The 20,099-nt window shown below is 51.9% G+C and overlaps 1 long non-coding RNA gene across 2 annotated transcripts in view; it reads right to left on the bottom strand.

Moving 5' to 3' along the window:
• Positions 1-5,251: 5,251 nt before the first annotated feature.
• Positions 5,252-20,099, bottom strand: part of LOC140484569 (uncharacterized) — a 54,978-nt gene continuing 40,130 nt past the window's right edge. For both annotated transcript variants that reach the window (XR_011962292.1, XR_011962291.1), the window contains 2 exons: positions 18,541-18,918; positions 5,252-5,708 (listed from right to left, as the gene is read on the bottom strand). This is a non-coding gene — a long non-coding RNA (uncharacterized lncRNA). The remainder of the gene's footprint in view (positions 5,709-18,540; positions 18,919-20,099) is intronic.

Here is a 20,099-nt window from a genome sequence, read left to right as displayed (position 1 = left end):
CATGACCTTTGTTTATTCACTATATCCATTGTCAATTTCAATGCCATGAGCAACATGAAACCTGTGGTTATTTAATTTCCCCTGGCTCCAGCTTTTATTGTGGATCTTCTCCAAGGTTCTTCTAACCCCTTCCAACTCCCACTCACCTAAACTCTTAAATCTCAATTTCTCTTCAGTTCTGACGAAAGGTCATTCACCTGAAACACTAACTCTGAATGTTGGTGGATTGGTGGCCACACAGAGTGTGCAGGATGGTATGTAAATGCTTCAGGGCTGAGGTACACTCTCAGCAGAAATACATTTTGTTCAAACAGGGCATCAGGAATAGGCCAGGTAATTATAGGTCAGTTAGTCTGATGTTAGTGGCAGGGAAATTTTTGGAAAAAAAATTCTGAGGAATAGGATTAATCAATACTTGGAAAGGTGGGGATTGAATGGGAATAATCAGCCCGGGGATCATGTCTGACTAATTTAATTGCTTTTTTTTTAAAGGTGACTCGATATATTAATGAAGGTAGTGCAGTTGATGTGGTTTACATGGACTTCAGTAAGGTTGTTGACAAGGTTCCATATGGAAGGCTGGTCCAAAAGGTACAACCCAGCTGGATCCAAAACTGGCTTCCAAAAAAGAGCTGAAAATGTGTTGCTGGAAAAGCGCAGCAGGTCAGGCAGCAACCAAGGAACAGGAGAATCGACGTTTCGGGCATAAGCCCTTCTTCAGGAATGAGGAAAGTGTGTCCAGCAGGCTAAGATAAAAAGAGGCACAGTATGATGGTGGAGGGATGTTTTTGTGACTGGATGCCTGGTATAACACAAGGATCAATGTTGGGACCCTTGTTGTTTGTTATGTATGTTCATGACTCAGATGTGAATGAAGATGGCACAATTTGTAAATTTGTAGATGACATGAAAATTGGTGTTGTTGTTGATAGTGTGATGGGTGGTTTCATCCTACAGACTGATACATAATGAATGGTGGGTCCCTAGGGAGCACTGAGGAATGAAGGGACTGTGATGAACACGTCCATTGATCCCAAAAGGTGCAAGCATAGATAGACAGGGTGATGAAGAAGGCATATGGAATGCTGACTTCATTGGCTGGGGTATAGAGTATAGGAGCAAATAGGTCTTGTTACAACTTTATAAAGCATTGGTTAAGTCACATAAGGGATACTGTGTGCAGTTCTGGTCACCACACTGTTGGAAGGATGTATTTGCAGTAGAGAGGGTGCAGAGGAGATTCATCGGGATATTGCCTGGGATGGCAAGTCTGTTACGGGGAAATACTGGATAGGCTAAGTTTGTTTTCCTTGGAGCAGAAGAGGCTGAGGGGCTATCTGACTGAGGTATACGACATTATGAAAGGCATAGACAAAGTAGATTGTGAGAGTCTTTTCCCCAGTGCAGACATGACTAAGACCAGAGGGGAAAGTGAGGGCTGCAGATGCTGGAGATCAGAGCTGAAAATGTGTTGCTGGAAAAGCGCAGCAGGTCAGGCAGCATCCAAGGAGCAGGAGAATCAACGTTTCGGGCATGAGCTCTTCTTCAGGAATGAGGAAAATGCAGGGTAAGGTAAAAGGTAGAGAGGAGGGACTTGGGGGAGGGGCGTTGGAAATGCGATAGGTGGAAGGAGGTCAAGGTGAGGGTGATGGGCCGAGGTGGGGGTGGAGACGGAGAGGTCAGGAAGAAGATTGCAGGTTAGGAAGGCGGTGCTGAGTTCGAGGGTTGGGACTGAGACAAGGTGGGGGGAGGGGAAATGAGGAAACTGGAAAACGGACCCCACCTCCCCTCCCCTCCCCTCCCCTATCAGCGTTCTGAAAAGACCACTCCTTCCGTGACTCTCTCGTCAGGTCCACCCCCCCCCCCCCCCCCCCACAAACCCATCCTCCACTCCCGGCACCTTCCCCTGCAACCGCAAGAAATGCAAATCTTGCGCCCCCCCCCCCCGCCCCCCCCTTACTTCCCTCCAAGGCCCCAAGGGATCCTTCCATATCCGCCACAAATTCACCTGCACCTCCACACACACCATTTACTGCATCCGCTGCACCTGATCCGCTGCACTCTATATTGGGGAGACAGGCCGCCTACTTGCGGAACGTTTCAGAGAACACCTCTGGGACACACGGACCAACCAACCCAACCGCCCCGTGGCTCAACACTTCAACTCCCCCTCCCACTCCACCAAGGACATGCAGGTCCTTGGACTCCTCCATCGGCAGACCATAGCAACACGACGGCTGGAGGAAGAGCGCCTCGTCTTCCACCTACGAACCCTCCAACCACAAGGAATGAACTCAGATTTCTTCAGTTTCCTCATTTCCCCTCCCCCCCACCGCCTCAACACCGCCTTCCTAACCTGCAATCTTCTTCCTGACCTCTCCGCCCCCACCCCCACTCCGGCCTATTACCCTCACCTTGACCTCCTTCCACCTATCGCATTTCCAACACCCCTCCCCCAAGTCCCTCCTCCCTACCTTTTATCTTAGCCTGCATCTAGATGAGCATATAAAATGTCAGGACACAGAAGGCTATAGACCAAGTGCAGGTAAATCTGATTAGTGCAGCTTGGTGTTTGTTGATCGGCATAGACATGGTAGGCCGAAGGGCCTGTTTCTATGCTGTATGTCTCTCATATCCTTGGTTCTGCTTTTAAATGTAGTGCCTAACTCCTCACACTTTCTCTATAAAACCTTTATCTAGTTGTGCCTATGTCGTTGTCACCTACATGAACCATGACAACTAGTTCCTGCCCCTCCTGAAGTTCCTCTTCAGCCCTAAGCAGATGTCCTGAACCCTGGCACAGGGCAGGTAACATAACCTTTTGGACTCTCATTCTTTACTGCAGAGAGCAGTTTGAAACCCCCTCACCACACTGTCCCCAGCTACAACCACAGTTGTTCTCCACAGCTTGAATGGCTTTGTATACTATGGTACTACGGTCATTTAGCTCATTCCCCCGCCATACTTACTGTCAAGCTTCAACAACCAACCTGTTGAAGTGTTGCAAAGACTGAGATTCCTGTGCTTCTGCCTCTGGGCCCCCTCACCTGTTCCATTCACAATCTCACTCTCCTGTCCCTGAACACTGACCAAATCAGAACACCTTCTCTCAACTGGTGTGACTATTTCCAGGTACGAAGAATCCAAGTAATGTTTCCCCTCCCCGATGTGTCACAATGTCTGCAGTTCAGCCTCAAGCTCAAAGTCGGAGACAAACCGGCTCAAATTTCAACTTCTTGCTACAGACAGCTTTGCATATACATTTCAGAAGAGATGGTCCTTTGGTTATAAAATATTTTAGGACATCTGGATGTAGGTTTGCTCACTGAGATGAAGGTTCCTTTTCAGACCAAAGGAGGTAACATCATCAGTGAGCCACCAGGTGAAGCACATTTTGGGACATCCTGTGGTTGTGGAAGATGCTATATAAATGCAAGTGTATGTTTACCCTCATGGGAGAGTCTAGGACTAAGAGCACAATCTCAGGATAAAAGGGTGTCTATGTAAGATGGAGATGAGGAGGAATTTCTTCTCCCCGAGGGTTGAGAGTCTTTGGAACTCTGTGCCATAATGAGCTTTGGTGGAGTTGGATGGGCAGAGTCTTTATCATTGGAGCAAAGAAGGATGAGAGGTGACTGGTTAGAGGTGTGCAGGATGATGAGGGGCAGAGATAGAGTGGATAGCCAGAGTCTATTCACAGGGGAGAAATGACTATCATGAGGGGGAGTAATTTTAAGGTGATCGGAGGAAAGTCTAGGGGAGATGTCAGAGTTGGGTTCTTTACATAGAGAGTGGTGGGTGTATGGAATGCACGGCCAGTGGGTGGTAGTAGAGTCAGATACATGAGGGACATTTAAGCGACTCTTGGATAGGCACATGGGAGACAGTACAATGAAGGGTGTGTAGGTTAATTTGATCTTAGAGTAGGGTAAAAGGCCGACACAACACTGAGGACTAAAGGGCCTGTACTGTGCTGTATTGTTCTATGTTCTACATATATTTAAAGCTGAGACAGATAGATTCTTGATCTGTTGGGAAATCAAGGGTCACAGGGAAAGGGCAGGAAAGTGAGAGTGAGGAATGTCAGATGAGCCATCCTATTGAACATTGGAGCAGGCTCAAGGTGCTGAATGGCCTGCTTCTGTTCTGCCTTCTTATGGTTTAAGCCTTTCTTTTGTTGATAAGATACATTTTCCACACATTGGACAGATTCTGAACAAAACACATTTCCTTCGACTATTTTTCCCTTTAACATTCTCTCAATTGTGGCCAATAACTGGTATTGCGTTGATTCTGTATTCTTACCAAAAAAGGGCACAACTTTCTCAGAAGATATGGATTCAACTGCCTAATAATTGTTGGCAATTGTACATGCGCCATTTGCATGGCATTTTCAAACACTTTTTACTCATATTGTGTCAACAGCAATCTTACCAAAGTCATGCGTTCCTTCACATAACAAACTGGGGCAAGAACAAAATGAATGTGCAAACTCTTGGGCTTGCCAGATGTCAGATCATAAATGCTAAAGGTTCTTCAGTTCATTTAAACAAACGTTTTAACAAACTAATTTAGCCCCCTAAAAATATCTCTGTTAAGCGACCTCTGGGAACACTGGAATGTAAAGACTTTGAACAAGGAAAAGTATGCTCCACGCCAGATTGGGAGCAGGATATTAGTGCAGCTGGATGCGTCTTGAGAGAGGAGCTACTGGGAAGGAGTGAGACTGAGTTGGAATACAAGTAGTTGGTTAAATATAATCGTATTTGGAGAAGAAAAGCTTTAAAGTCTGTGTAAAAATAAAGAAAGAATTTTGGAAATAGCTAGAAACGATTTTGGGAATCAGAATCTCCTATGGGAAGAGCTGTATGGTCATAATGTTACTGGACGAGTAATCCCCAATGCTCTGGAGATTGAGTTTAAATCTCACCATGGCAGCTGGGGACTCTTAAACTCAGTCAATTAAATAACTTTGGAAAGGTCTTTTGAGATGCAATGGTATCATCCCTACCTTTGATCTGTGTTCAAGTCCTACCTCCTCCAACAGTGCATAGTAACATATGTGAACAGGTTGATATTTTAGAACTATTCTGGAATAAAAGAGTAGTAATAATTGTCCAAATCCACCATATTATTGTAAAAAAAAAAGTTGGGTTTGATTAGATTACTTACAGTGTGGAAACAGGCCCTTCGGTCCACACCAACCCGCCACCCACCCATACATTTACCCCTTAACTAACACTACAGGCAATTTAGCATAGCCAATTCACCTGACCTACACATCTTTGGACAGTGGAAGGAAACCCGCACAGACACAGGGAGAATGTACAAACTCCACACAGTCAGTTGCCTGAGGTGGGAATTGAACCTGGGGCTGTGAGGCAGCAGTGCTAACCACTGTGCCACCCACTTCATTTAGGCGAAAAGTATGCCATAGGAGCAGAATTAGGCCATTTGGTCCCTTGAGTCTGCTTCACCATTTGACCATAGCTGATATGTTTTTCACCCCATTATGTTGCCTTTTTCCATAACCTTTGTCCCCTTATTAATCAGGAACCTGTCTTAAAAACACTCAATGACTTATCCTCCACAGTCTTCTTTGGCAATGTGTTCCACTCCTTACCCAGTGACTCCAACGCCACATCAATCTGTTTGATTCTCGACCGCCCTTTCAAATAGGAAAGACGACACTCAGCAGTTCCAAAAATCTATGGAAAAGTAGAATAAGAAGAAGAATGGATTGGTCCCCCGGGATTGACTCAATTTAACAGTATGGCACACTTGGCCATATTAATGCTGCAAAGCTTTTAGATTAGATTCCCTCCTGTGTGCAAACAGCCCTTCGGCCCAACAAGTCCACACAAACCCGCCAAACAGCAACCCACCCAGACAAATGCACCTAACACTACGGGCAATTTAGCATGGCCAATTCACCTAACCGGCACATCTCTGGACTGTTGAAGGAAACCAGAGCACCCGGAGGAAACCCACACAGACACGGGGAGAATATGCAAACGCCACACAGTCGCCTGAGTTGGGAATTGAACCCGGGCCCCTGGTAATGTGGGGCAGCAGTGCAAACCACTGAGCCACTGCGCTCTCCCACTCTCTGCTCCGGGACTGTTCCCTCACTCCCTGCTCCAGGGCTGTTCGCCCACTCCCTGCCCCAGGGCTGTTCCCCATTCCCTCTCCAGGTACTGTACCCCACCCCCTGACCCGTAGCTGTTCCCCCACTCCCTACTCCGGGACTGTTCCCTTACTCCCTGCTCCAGAGCTATTCACCCACTCCTTGCTCTGGGGCTGCTTCCCCACTCTCTGCTCCGGGACCGTTCCCCCACTCCCTGCCCCGAGGCTGTTCCCCCACTCCCTGCTGCAGGGCTGTTCCCCCCACTCCCTGCTCCGCGGCTGCCTCCCTCACTCCCTGCTCTGGGGCTGTTCCCCCATTCCCTGCTCCGGGACTGTTCCCCCACTCCCTGCTCTGGGGCTGTTCCGACACTCCCTGCTCCGGGACAGTTCCCTCACTCCCTGCTCCAGGGCTGTTCGCCCACTCCCTGCCCCAGGGCTGTTCCCCATTCCCTCTCCAGGTACTGTACCCCACCCCCTGACCCGTAGCTGTTCCCCCACTCCCTACTCCGGGACTGTTCCCTTACTCCCTGCTCCAGAGCTGTTCACCCACTCCTTGCTCTGGGGCTGCTTCCCCACTCTCTGCTCCGGGACCGTTCCCCCACTCCCTGCTGCAGGGCTGTTCCCCCCACTCCCTGCTCCGCGGCTGCCTCCCTCACTCCCTGCTCTGGGGCTGTTCCCCCATTCCCTGCTCCGGGACTGTTCCCCCACTCCCTGCTCCGGGACAGTTCCCCCACTCCCTGCGCCAGGGCTGTTCCCCCACTCCCTGCGCCAGGGCTGTTCCCCACTCCCTGCTCCAGGACCGTTCCCCCACTCCCTGCTCCAGGGCTGTTCCCCACTCCCTACTCCGGGGCTGTTCCCCCACTCCCTACTCCGGGGCTGTTCCCCCACTCCCTGCTCTGGGGCTGTTCCCCCATTCCCTGCTCCGGGACTGTTCCCCCACTCCCTGCTCTGGGGCAGTTCCGACACTCCCTGCTCCGGGACCGTTCCCCCACTCCCTGCTCCTGGGCTGTTCCCCCACTCCCTGCGCCAGGGCTGTTCCCCACTCCCTGCTCCGGAACCGTTCCCCCACTCCCTGCTCCGGGGCTGTTCCCCCACTCCCTACTCCGGGGCTGTTCCCCCACTCCCTGCCCCGGGGCTGTTCCCCCACTCCCTGCTCTGGGGCTGTTCCCCCATTCCCTGCTCCGGGACCGTTCCCCCACTCCCTGCCCCAGGGCTGTTCCCCATTCCCTCTCCAGGTACTGTACCCCACCCCCTGACCCGTAGCTGTTCCCCCACTCCCTACTCCGGGACTGTTCCCTTACTCCCTGCTCCAGAGCTGTTCACCCACTCCTTGCTCTGGGGCTGCTTCCCCACTCTCTGCTCCGGGACCGTTCCCCCACTCCCTGCCCCGAGGCTGTTCCCCCACTCCCTGCTGCAGGGCTGTTCCCCCCACTCCCTGCTCCGCGGCTGCCTCCCTCACTCCCTGCTCTGGGGCTGTTCCCCCACTCCCTGCTCCGGGACCGTTCCCCCACTCCCTGCTCCAGGGCTGTTCCCCCATTCCCTGCTCCGGGACTGTTCCCCCACTCCCTGCTCTGGGGCTGTTCCGACACTCCCTGCTCCGGGACCGTTCCCCCACTCCCTGTTCTGGGGCTGTTCCCCCACTCCCTGTTCTGGGGCTGTCCCCCCACTCCCTGCCCCGAGGCTGTTCCCTCACTCCCTGCTCCAGGGCTGTTCCCCCACTCCCTGCTCTGGGGCTGTTCACCCACTCCCTGCCCCGTAGCTGTCCCCCCACTCCCTGCCCCGAGGCTGTTCCCTCACTCCCTGCTCCGGGCCTGCTTCCCCACTCTATGCTCCAGGGCTGCTCCCCCATTCTCGACTCCGGGACCGTTCCCCTACCCCCTGCTCCAGGGCTGTTCCCCCACTCGCTGCCCCAAGGCTGTTCCCCATTCCCTGCGCCGGAACTGTTCCCTCACTCCCTGCTCCAGGGCTGTTCACCCACTTCCTGCTCCGGTGCTGCTTCCCCACTCTCTGCTCCAGGGCTGTTCCCCCATTCCCTGCCCCGGGGCTGGTCACCCACTCCCTGCTCCGGGGCTGTTCACCCACTCTCTGCTCCAGGGCTGTTCCCCCATTCCCTGCCCCGGGGCTGTTCCCCCACTCCCTGCTCCGGGGCTGTTCACCCACTCCCTGCTCCAGGGCTGTTCACCCACTCCCTGCTCCGGGGCTGTTCCCCCACTCCCTTCTCCGGGACTGTTCCCCCACTCCCTGCTCCGGCGCTGTTCCCCCACCCCCTGCCCCGAGGCTGTTCCCTCACTCCCTGCCCCGGGGCTGTTCCCTCACTCCCTGCCCCGGGGCTGTTCCCTCACTCCCTGCCCCAAGGCTGTTCCCCCACCCCCTGCCACGAGACTGTTCCCCCACTCCCTGCCCCGAGGCTGTTCCCCCACTCCCTGCCCAGAGGCTGTTCCCCCACTCCCTGCCCCGAGGCTGTTCCCTCACTCCCTGCCCCGGGGCTGTTCCCCCACCCCCTGCCCCGAGACTGTTCCCCCACTCCCTGCCCCGAGGCTGTTCCCTCACTCCCTGCCCCGGGGCTGTTCCCCCACCCCCCGCCCCGAGACTGTTCCCTCACTCCCTGCCCCAGGGCTGTTCCCTCACTCCCTGCTCTGGGGCTGTTCCCTCACTCCCTGCTCCAGGGCTGCTCTCCCACTCCCTGCTCCGGCGCTGTTCCCTCACTCCCTGCTCCAGGGCTGCTCTCCCACTCCCTGCTCCGGCGCTGTTCCCCCACCCCCTGCCCCGAGACTATTCCCCCACTCCCTGCCCCGTAGCTGTTCCCCCACTCCCTGCTTCGGGGCTGTTCCCTCACTCCCTGCTCCAGGGCTGCTTCCCCACTCTCTGCTCCGGGGCTGTTCCTGCATTCCCTGCTCCGGGCTGTTCCCACACTCCCTGCGCCGGGGCTGTTCCCCACTCACTGCCCTGGAGCTGCTTCCCCACTCTCTGCTCTGGGGCTCCTCCCCCATTCTCGGCTCCGGGTCTGTTTCCCCACTCTCTGCTCCGGGACCATTCCCCCACTCCCTGCTCCAGGGCTATTCCCCATTCCCTGCACCGGGGCTGTTCCCCCACTTCCTGCTCCATGGCTGTTCCCCCACTCCCTGCTCCGGAACTGTTCCCTCACTCCCTGCTCCAGGGCTGTTCACCCACTCCCTGCTCCGGGGCTGTTCCCCCATTCCCTGCTCCGGGGCTGTTCCCCCATTCCCTGCTCCGGGGCTGTTTCCTCACTCCCTGCTCTGGGGCTGTTCCCCCATTCCCTGCTGCGGGGCTGTTCCCCCACTCCCTGCCCCGTAGCTGTTCCCCCACTTCCTGCTCCATGGCTGTTCCCCACTCCCTGCCCCGTAACTGTCCCCCTCACTCCCTGCCCCGAGGCTGTTTCCTCACTCCCTGCTCTGGGGCTGTTCCCCCACTCCTTGGTCCGGGACTGTTCCCACACCCTGCTCAGGGACTGTTTCCCCACTCCTTGCTCAGGGGCTGTTTCCCCACTCCCTGCTCTGAGTCTGTTCCCCAACTCCCTGCTCCGGGGCTGCTCCCCCATTCCCTGCGCTTGGGCTGTTTCCCCACTCCCTCTCCGGGTACTGTACCACACCCCCTGCCACGTAGCTGTTCCCCCACTCCCTGCTCCTGGGCTGTTCCCCAACTCCCTGCTCCGGGGCTGTTTCCTCACTCCCTGCTCCGGGGCTGCTCCCCCATTCCCTGCTCCGGGGCTGTTCCCCACTCCCTGCTCCGGGGCTGTTCCCCCACTCCCTGCTCCGGGGCTGCTCCCCCATTCCCTGCTCCGGGGCTGTTCCCCACTCCCTGCTCCGGGGCTGTTCCCCCACTCCCTGCTCTGGGGCTGCTCCCCCATTCCCTGCGCCGGGGCTGTTTCCCCTTTTCCTGCTCCGGGGCTGTTCCCCCACTCCCTGCTCCAGGGCTGTTCCCCCATTCCCTGCCCCGTAGCTGTCCCCCTCACTCCCTGCTCCTGGGCTGTTCCCCCACTCCCTGCTCCGGGGCTGTTCCCCCACTCCCTGCTCTGGGACTGTTCCCCCATTCCCTGCTCCGGGGCTGCTCCCCCACTCCCTGCTCTGGGACTGTTCTCCCATTCCCTGCTCTGGGGCTGCTCCCCCATTCCCTGCTCTGGGACTGTTCCCCCACTCCCTGCTCTGGGACTGTTCCCCCATTCCCTGCTCCGGGGCTGCTCCCCCACTCCCTGCTCTGGGGCTGTTCCCCCATTCCCTGCTCTGGGACTGTTCCCCCACTCCCTGCTCCGGCGCTGTTCCCCCACTCCCTGCCCCGGGGCTGTTCCCCCACTCCCTGCCCCGGGGCTGTTCCCCCACTCCCTGCTCCGGGGCTGCTCTCCCACCCCCTGCTCCGGGGCTGTTCCCCCTTCCATGCTTCAGGGCCGTTCCCCCCACATCCTGCTCCGGGGCTGTTCCCCCTTCCCTGGTCCAGGGCCGTTCCCCCCACATCCTGCTCCGGGGATGCTTCCCCACTCCCTGCTCCGGGGCTGTTCCCCCATTCCCTGCTCCGGGGCTGTTACCCCACTCCCTGCCCCGAGGCAGTTCCCCAACTCCCTACTCCGGGGCTGCTCCCCCACTCCCTGCTCCGGGGCTGCTTCCCCACTCCCTGCCCCGGGGCTGCTTCCCCATTCCCTGCTCCGGGGCTGCTCCCCCACTCCCTGCCCCGGGGCTGTTCCCCCACTCCCTGCTCCGGGGCTGTTCGCTCACTCCCTGCCCCGGGGCTGTTCGCTCACTCCCTGCCCCGAGGCAGTTCCCCAACTCCCTACTCCGGGGCTGTTCCCTCACTCCCTGCCCCGGGGCTGTTCCCCCACTCCCTGCTCCGGGGCTGTTCCCCCACCCCCTGCCCCGAGGCTGTTCCCTCATCCCTGCTCTGGGGCTGCTCCCCCACTCCCTGCCCCGGGGCTGTTCCCCCACTCCCTGCCCCGGGGCTGTTCCCCAACTCCCTGCTCTGGGGCTGCTTCCTCCACTCCCTGCCCTGGGGCTGTTGCCCCACTCCCTGCCCCAGGGCTGTTCCCTCACTCCCTCTCCGGGGCTGCTTCCCCACTCCCTGCTCTAGGGCTGCTCCACCATACCCTACTCCGGGGCTGCTCCCCCATTCCCTGCTCCGGGGCTGCTTCCCCACTCCCTGCCCCGGGGCTGCTTCCCCATTCCCTGCTCCGGGGCTGCTTCCCCATTCCCTGCTCCGGAGCTGCTTCCCCATTCCCTGCTCCGGGGCTGCTTCCCCACTCCCTGCCCCGGGGCTGCTTCCCCATTCCCTGCTCCGGGGCTGCTTCCCCATTCCCTGCTCCGGGGCTGCTCCCCCATTCCCTGCTCCGGGGCTGCTTCCCCACTCCCTGCCCCGGGGCTGCTTCCCCATTCCCTGCTCCGGGGCTGTTCCCCCACTCCCTGCTCCGGGGCTGCTTCTCCATTCGCTGCTCCAGAGCTGTTCCCCCACTCCCTGCTCCAGGGCTGCTTCCCCACGTGCTGCTCTGGGGCTGCACCAGGTCTCGTGGCCCATGTGCTATTCCAGGGCTTCCTGCTTTGGGGGACTTGCTGCTGCTGGTTGTCTCTGTGCCAGTATTCGCTGGGGGAGTGTAGAGGGAAAAGGAGAGAGATGAAGGAATAAAAATGAATCGCGGAGCAGAGGTTTATGTCGCCATCATGACACGACTAGAACCTGGCATTCGTTTAGAATAACTATATAGCTTCTCCAGTAGATACATGCAGGCCACATGGCAACAAAGAAGTGAGCTCAGAGCTCTGTATAGGATAGGTAGCCACAAAGACACTGAAGCCACCATGTCTATATGTGTCACAGGTACAGCATCACAGCAGAAAGGGATGATAGAGTACTCAGATCCACTTTACACACGTGCCAGGAAATTAAAGGGAAATGAGAATGTGGATTTCGGAACACAAACAGAGCAGCTGTGATCTTATTAAATGGTAGTGCCTGTTTAAAGAGCTGCATCTGCTCCTCATTTGTACGTTCATAATTACCTCTGCCTTAAAAATATTCAGACTCTGCTCCTGACATTTTTTTGAGGAAGAGTTCCAAAGATTCTCAAGCCTCAGAAATTCTCCTCATCTCCGTCTTAAATGGGCTACTCATTTGTTTGAGTAGTTTAAGCCCTATTTTTAAGATTCTCCTGTCGGAGGACTCACCACCTTGACATCCACCCTGCCAGGACTCCTCAAGATCGTTATTTCAATCCAGCCACCTATGATTCTTCTCAACTCTAGTGATTACAAGCCTGGCCTGTCCAACTTCTCCTTATAAGCCAAGAGCTCTTTGCAGGAATTAGTCTGCTGAACCTTTCCAGAACTGCTTCCAATGCACTTACAGCAGCCTTTAAATAAGGTGACTAATACAGTAGAGTACTCTAAATGTGACCTCGCCATGTTTAAATGAGGCATAACCTCCCAAATTTGTATTATTTTCACTCATGATAAATGATAAACATTCTATGAACTTTCCTAAATATTTGATGTAGCTGCATACTTATCTTTTGCAATTCATGCCATAAAGATATCAACACTCCTATCCATCTCAAAACTCCATAATCTCTTCCCATTTCGATAATATGCTTTGTTTTTAATCTTCCAGTCAAAATGGACAATTTCACATCTTCCCACATTGTATAAGTTTTCACATCTTTGCCCAGACACTTAAGCTATGACTATCGCTCCACAACATCCTTATGTGTTCTTCACAACTCACTTTATCATGTAAATCAAAGCACATGGGATTGGGGTGGTGTATTGACATGGATAGAGAACTGTTTAGCAGACAGGAAACAAAGAGCAGGAATAAGTGGAACTTGTTTTGAGTGGCAGGGGGTGACTAGCAGGTACCGAAAGGGACAGTGTTTGGACCCAAGTTATTCACAATATACATTCGTGATTTAAACAGGAGAACTAAATGTAATACCCACAATTTGCAAACAACACAAAGAGGGTGAATTGTGAGGAGGATGTCCGAATGTTATCAGTGTGGTTTGCTTACGTTGAGTGAGTGGGCAAATGCATATCATGTGATGTGTAAGATGGATAAATATAAGGTTATCCACTTTAGTAGCAAAAACAGGAATGCAGATGATTATCGGAATGATGATAGATTGGGACATGGGGAGGTGCGATGAGATCTGGGTGTCCTTGTACACCAGTCACTGAAAGTGAGCATGTAGGTGCTGTGGGCAGTGAAGAAGGCAAATGGTGTGTTGGCCTCATAGCGAAAGGATTCAAGTACAGGAGCAGGGATATCTTGCTGGAACTGTTCAGGGCCTTGGTGAACCTGTGGAATTCTCTGCCAAGGAACGTGATTGAGGCCAAAACATTGAATGCTCTCAAGAAGGAGTTAGTTTGAGGACTAAAGGGCATACTGAAAGATGCTGCATCTATTCTGATGATGCCATATTCTGCTGTGGGGCCTCAGAATTGTTCACCTTTTTCCTCAACCGAGGATTTCTTACCAAAGTGGTCACAGATCCCTCAGCCGTGTCTCACCCATTTTCCATACAATTGCCCTCAACCATTCCCTTCCCTCCCACACAACAATAGACGCTTCCAGTCCTCACTTTCCATCCCACCAGCCTCCACATCCAAAAGATGTCATTTCCGCCATTCCAGCCAGAGGCCAATACCAGACACACATTCTCCCATTCTTCCGTCGGGACCATTCCTTCCGGAACAGCCTGGTGCAGACCTCCTCCTCTACTCCCAACACCCTCACAGCACCTGCCCATGCAATCACAGAAGGTGCAAAACACATCAGTTTACTTCCTCCCTCCTCCAGGATCCCAGATATACCTTCAAGATGAAGCAGCACTTTACCTGCACTTCACTCAATCTAGTCTCCTGCATTCACTGCTCACAAGGTGGTCTCCTGTACATTGGGGAGATGAGACACAGACTGGGCAACTGTGTTGCAGAACACCTACATTCTGTCTATAAAAAAAATACCCAGAGTTTCCACTTCAACACACCTCTGTGGGCCCTGGCCAACATCTCTGTCTCTGGCCTGCTGCAGTATTCAGTGCAAGCTCAATGAAGAACAGCATCTCATTTTCCACTTCAGGACTCAATACTAAGCTTAATAATTTTAAACCATGAACACGTCCTCCCATGTCTATTAGTCACCCACACCCTAGCTCCTGTCATGAAATGGGTTTCTTTAGCACAGCCAACCCATTTTCACCCATTCATAACTCCCATTATCACCTACCTAACATTTTTTTCTTCGCTGGCTTAATAACTCAATTCCTTTGTGGTTCTAGCTATTCTTCTTCCTTTCCCTTTCTCTCTGTCCCTCTGGGCTTCCTCTCCACCTGCACCCCACCCAACTACGCTCACCCCCAACCCCATCATCAGGCATTAATACCACCTCTTCGTAGTTACAATCAGTACTGAAGAAGGCTCACTGGACTCAAAGTGGTAACTTTGCTTCCTCTCCACAGATGTGACGAGACCTACTGAGTTTCTCCAGCAATGTCTGTTTACATAGAAGAGAGTAAACATAGGCCTATCAACCCTGTAAGGTCCCCTCTACTAATGTTTGGTGCCAAAACGTGAAAATTGTTTCACAGACTGGTGGTGAAGTCAATTTTTCCGGTATAACCCTTCTTCAGGGCTGGGGATATGTGGGCATCCTTCAAAGAGACTTTGCAGTGATACCCTTTCTCTGGCACAGCGCTGTACTGCTTACACCACTCCCAGCCCTGAAAAAGGTTTATACCTGAAACGTTGACTTCTCCACCTCCTGGTGCTGCCTGGCTTGATGTGGTCTTCCAGCCTCCTGATGCTGCCTGGCTTGCTGTGTTCCTCTCCCTCCTGGTGCTACCTGGTTTGCTGTGTTCCTCTCCCTCCTGGTGCTACCTGGTTTGCTGTGTTCCTCTCCCTCCTGGTGCTACCTGGTTTGCTGTGTTCCTCTCCCTCCTGGTGCTACCTGGCTTGCAGTGTTTTTCCAGCCTCCTAGTGTTACCTGGCTTGCTGTGTTCTCCCAGCCTCCTGGTGCTACCTGGGTTGCTGTGTCCCTCTCCCTCCTGGTGCTACCTGGGTTGCTGTGTTCCTCTCCCTCCTGGTACTGCCTGGCTTGCTGTGTTCTCCCAGCTTCCTGCTGGTCTATCACAGATTGGTTAAGCAACACCCTGATGCTGTGATTCATGCAAATGGCTATGTCCCAGACTAATCGATGTCTGGGTGTGACCAGGCCCACCAGAGTTGGCAACACAATTACCCCAGGAATCCTCAACATTGACTCCAAAACTCATGATGTTTCATGGCTTCAAGTCAAACATGAGCAAGGAAATTTCCTGCAGATTACTATGTACCATCCTTCCTCAGTTGATGAGTTGGTACTCCTCCAAGTTGAACATCCCTTCAAGTGAGCACTGAGGGTAGCAAGGGTACAAAATGTACTCTGGGTGAGGGATTTCACTGTTCACCAGGAACAGTGGCTCGGCAGCAGTACTACTGATTGAGCTGATTGAGTCCTATAGGACCTAGCTGCTAGACTTGGTCTGTGGCAGGTGATGAGGGAACCAACCAGAAGGAAAAACATACCTGACCTCATTCTTACCAATCTGCCAGCTGCAGATACATCTGTTCATGACACTATTGGTAAGAGTGACCAAAGTTGGAGACAAAAGTTATGTTTTGTGGCACTATCACCATGTTAATTGGAACAGACTTAAAACGATCTAGTAACTCAAGACAGGGCAGCCATGAGGCACTGTGGATCATTAACAGGAGCAAAATTGAACTCTAGCACAATCTGCTACCTCATGGCCAGCTATATCCCCCATTATACCATTTATGTCAAGCCAGGGATTCAACTCTGGTTCAATGAAAAGTGTAAGAGGATATGCTAGGAGCAAAACCTAAAAATGAGTTGTCAGCCTGGAGAAAGCAGCAAACAGGATAACCTGTGTGCCAAACAGCATAAGCAGCAAGTGACAGAGCTAAACAATCCCTTAACCAATGGATCAGATCTAAGCTCTACAATCCTGTCACATTCAGTCAGGAATGATATGGACCTCATTGGAGGAGGAGTTTCCACAAATATCCCCATGATAGACAAGCACAACACATCAGTGTAAAAGATAAGGCTGAAACATTTGCAGCCATCTTCAGCCAGAAGTATATAGTGCATTATTTTTCTTCAGCGTTTTCTAGTGGTCCCCAGAATCACAGCTACCAGTCTTTAAACAATTCAATTCACTCCATGTGATACAAAGAAATGGCTGGAGGCACTGGTACTGCAAAGTTGTTAGCCTTGACAACATTCTGTCAACAGTACTGAAGACTGTGCTTCAGAACTTGCTGTTCCCCTCGCCAAGTTGTTCCAGTACAACTGCAATACTGGCATCTACTGGACAATGTGAAAATTGCCCAGGTAGGTCCTGTTATGAGAAAAGCAGGACAAATCCAAATCGGCCAATTACCGCCCCATCAGTCTTCTCTTGATCATCAGTAAAGTGATGGAAGATGTCACCAACAGTGCCATCAAGCAGCACCTGCTCAGCAATAACCTGCTCAGTGACGCCCAGTTTGAGTTCCACCAAGGCCACTCAGCTCCTGACCTCATTACAGCTTTAGTTCAAATGTGGGCAAAAGAGCTGAATTCCAGTGAGGAGGTGAAAGTGACTACCCTTGACATCAAGGATGCATTTGATCAAGCTTAGTAACAAGGAGTTGTAGCAAAAGCCTACTCAATGGAAATTAGATTAGATTACTTACTTACTGTGTGGAAACAGACCCTTCGGCCCAATGAGTATACACCGACCCTCTGAAGAGCAACCCACCCAGACCCATTCCCCTACATTTACCCCTTCAACTAGCACTACGAGCAATTTAACATGGCCAATTCACCTAACCTGCACATTTTTGGACTGTGGGAGGAAACTGGAGCACCCGGAGGAAACCCACGCAGACATGAGGAGAATGTGCAAACTCCACACAGATAGTTGCCTAAGGCGGGAATTGAACCCGGGTTTTTGGCGCTGTGAGGCAGCAGAGCTAACCAATGTGCCACCGTGCCGCCCCTCAGGGCAGGAGGGACAGAACTCTGAGCTGGAGGGAGTCTTACAGCATAGGAGAAGATGGTGGTGATTGTTGGAGGTCAGTTAGCTCCAGGATATCTCTGCAGGAGTTTCTCAGGATGGTGTCCTAGACCCAAACATCTTCAGCTGCCTCATCAACAACCTTCCCTCCATCATGAGGTCAGAAGTGGAGATGTTTCCTAATAAATGCAAGGTGTGCAGCAATACTTGTGACTCCTCAGATACTTGAAGCAGTTTATATCCATATCTTCAAGGCACCTTCACCTTCATACCATAAGTCAGGAATGTGATGGAATACTCCCCACTTGCCTGGGTGCATGCAGCTCCAACAACACAAGAAGCTTGACACCATCCAGGACAAAGTAGTTATTCAATCCACAAATCTTCACTCACTCCACCACTGACACTCAGTAGCAGTGTGTCCCATCTGTACGACACGCTGCAAAAATTTGCCAAGCTCCTTTGACAGCTCCTTCCAAACTTTAGAGGCAAAATACAAAAAGGCAAGAGAGCCTCAGGCGACTGACTGTGTGGAGTTTGCACATTCTCCCTGTGTCTGCATGGGTTTCTTCCGGGTGCTCCGGTTTCCTCCCACAGTCCAAACATGTGCAGGTTATGTGAATTGGCCATGCTAAATTGTACGTAGTGTTTGGTGAAGGGGTAAATGTAGGCGAATGGGTCTGGGTGGGTTGTGCTTTGGCGGGTCGGTGTGGACTTGTTGGGCCGAAGGGCCTGTTTCCACACTGTAAGTAATCTAGTAATCTAATGCTGCGAGCATCCAGATAGGATAAAAATGTGCGAGATGGTCCAGTGTGTGAGCTAGGTGCCTATCTCCAAGTGCAAAGTATCCTTGCAGCAGCAGTGAAATACTAGTTGCTTTTGAGCTCCAAGGTACAGCAATGAAGTGCGGAAGAATGGTGTAAATTGGTGGGAAGTTGTCGTGAGGATTCTGAGAGGCTGGCACAGAGTCACAAGCAGCTCGCTGAACTTGCTAAGTACCCGCTCAGACGTTCAGTCAGGAATTGTCAACATCTTTACTACACATTACAAGATAGGAAGCTGAATATTAATAGACGAGTGAAGTGAAGCACTGAAGTGTTAATGAGGCTGTTCACAAGCAATAATCTCTACTAAAAAGCATCTCACTGTTGCCTACCAGGAATCTTGTTCCGATGCCCAAAATATAGTTGGAAAATGCAGCTAGCGATCTCCAAGTTACAGACAGTCACTGGACTTCTCGTGCGATTCTCCCAGGTTTATTTACGATTGCACATGTCGTTCAGGCCCCTTTATGATTCACCTCAATGTTTTGAGTCCACTATGATTCTTCTTTGGAAAAATTCTCACCCACTTACCTCACACACTTACTTTCTCTTCATTACTGCAGTTACTATTGTAAAAAGCAAAGGTGGCTTGGCATCCAATGCAGTTCCTGCATGGCGATGGAAGGCTCTCAGAACAGATACACTCTGCTTTTCTCAAGAGGCCCGATTTGACATTCTGGACCAGAAAAACTTAATCTCACCTCACAGATAGTGCTAGACTTTCAGGTTTTCTCCACCACATTGATATTATTTTCATTCTCCTGTAGTTCATGAGCATCACTGGCTGCACTAGCATTTATTGCCCATTTCTAGTTGCATCTGAGAGGGTAGTGGTGAGTTGCCCTCTTGAATTGTTGTAGTCCAAGGGCTGTAGGTAGACCCACAATGCCTAGGTAGAGGAATAGTTTTCTGTAAAAGATACAACACATATCAAAAATCCCCAAAAATCTAAACAAAGTAGGTCACAATGTGACAAAAAGTGAGAATAAAATCAATATCATTATAATTATTGCATACAGTTCTGGTACATTATAGGAAGGATGTGGAAGCATTGGAAAGAGTGCAGACAAGTTTATGGAGGGAAGGTCTTATGAGGAAAGGCTGAGAGACTTGACGCTGTTTTAATTAGAAATAAGAAGGTTGAGAGGTGACTTAATAGAGGCTTATAAGATGATCAGAGGATTAGGTAGGGTGGACCTTTTTCCTCGGATGGTGATGACTAGCATGAGGGGACATAACTTTAAATTGAGGGGTGATAAGATACAGGACAGATGTCAGAGGTAGTTTCTTTACTCAGATAGTAAGGGTGTTGAACGAACTGCTTGCAGCAGTAGTAGACTTGCCAACCTTAAGGGCAATATATAAATGCTCAATATATAGATGATAATGGAATGGTGTAGATTGGATGGGCTTTAGATTGGTTTCACGGGTTGGCACACCATCGAGGGCCAAAGGGCCTGTTTTGTGCTGTTATGTTCTATGTTCCATCCTTCACTTGTGTATTTTCTCACCATTCTATGGTGAGAATGATTAAATGATTTCCAAGGCACAGCAGGAGTCCATTCTTCCCTTGTCCCACCTCCATGTTCTATTCCATAACTCTGGAAGTTCCTCATCATCACATGTCTGACTCCAACTTTAAAATTTATTGATGGAATTCAGCTGCTACCTTCTCAGGTAGAGCAGTCCAGATGCTGCCAAATGTCTGAGTGTAAACCTGTAATGGTCAAATATGTATTTAAAGCAAGAGGCAAATGCTCCAATTGTTTGTTCGTTATTTTAGTAAGTGCAAATCCCCAGAGCGTTGCCATTTACTGAGTCCAATCTGATCAGCGCTATGTGTAATCTGCAGAGGGGACACTCCTTGGTGCAACATTGTTGCTTGTCTCAGCAAGTGGATTAAGGGTTTGTAGTGCGGTGGTAAGTGTCCCTACCTCTAATCTAGAAGGCCAGGCTCAAATCCAACTTGCTCGAGAGGTGTGTAATAACTAAATTCATCTAGTCCCATTTGCCAGCATTTGCATAAACTCTTCCTATTTATATAGCCATCCCAATGCCTTGCAGATGTTGCAATTGTACCAGCCTCCACC

Source organism: Chiloscyllium punctatum, chromosome 13 (genome assembly GCF_047496795.1).
Source record: "Chiloscyllium punctatum isolate Juve2018m chromosome 13, sChiPun1.3, whole genome shotgun sequence".
Lineage (NCBI taxonomy): Eukaryota > Metazoa > Chordata > Chondrichthyes > Orectolobiformes > Hemiscylliidae > Chiloscyllium > Chiloscyllium punctatum.
This window is presented reverse-complemented; position numbering and strand designations above follow the sequence as displayed.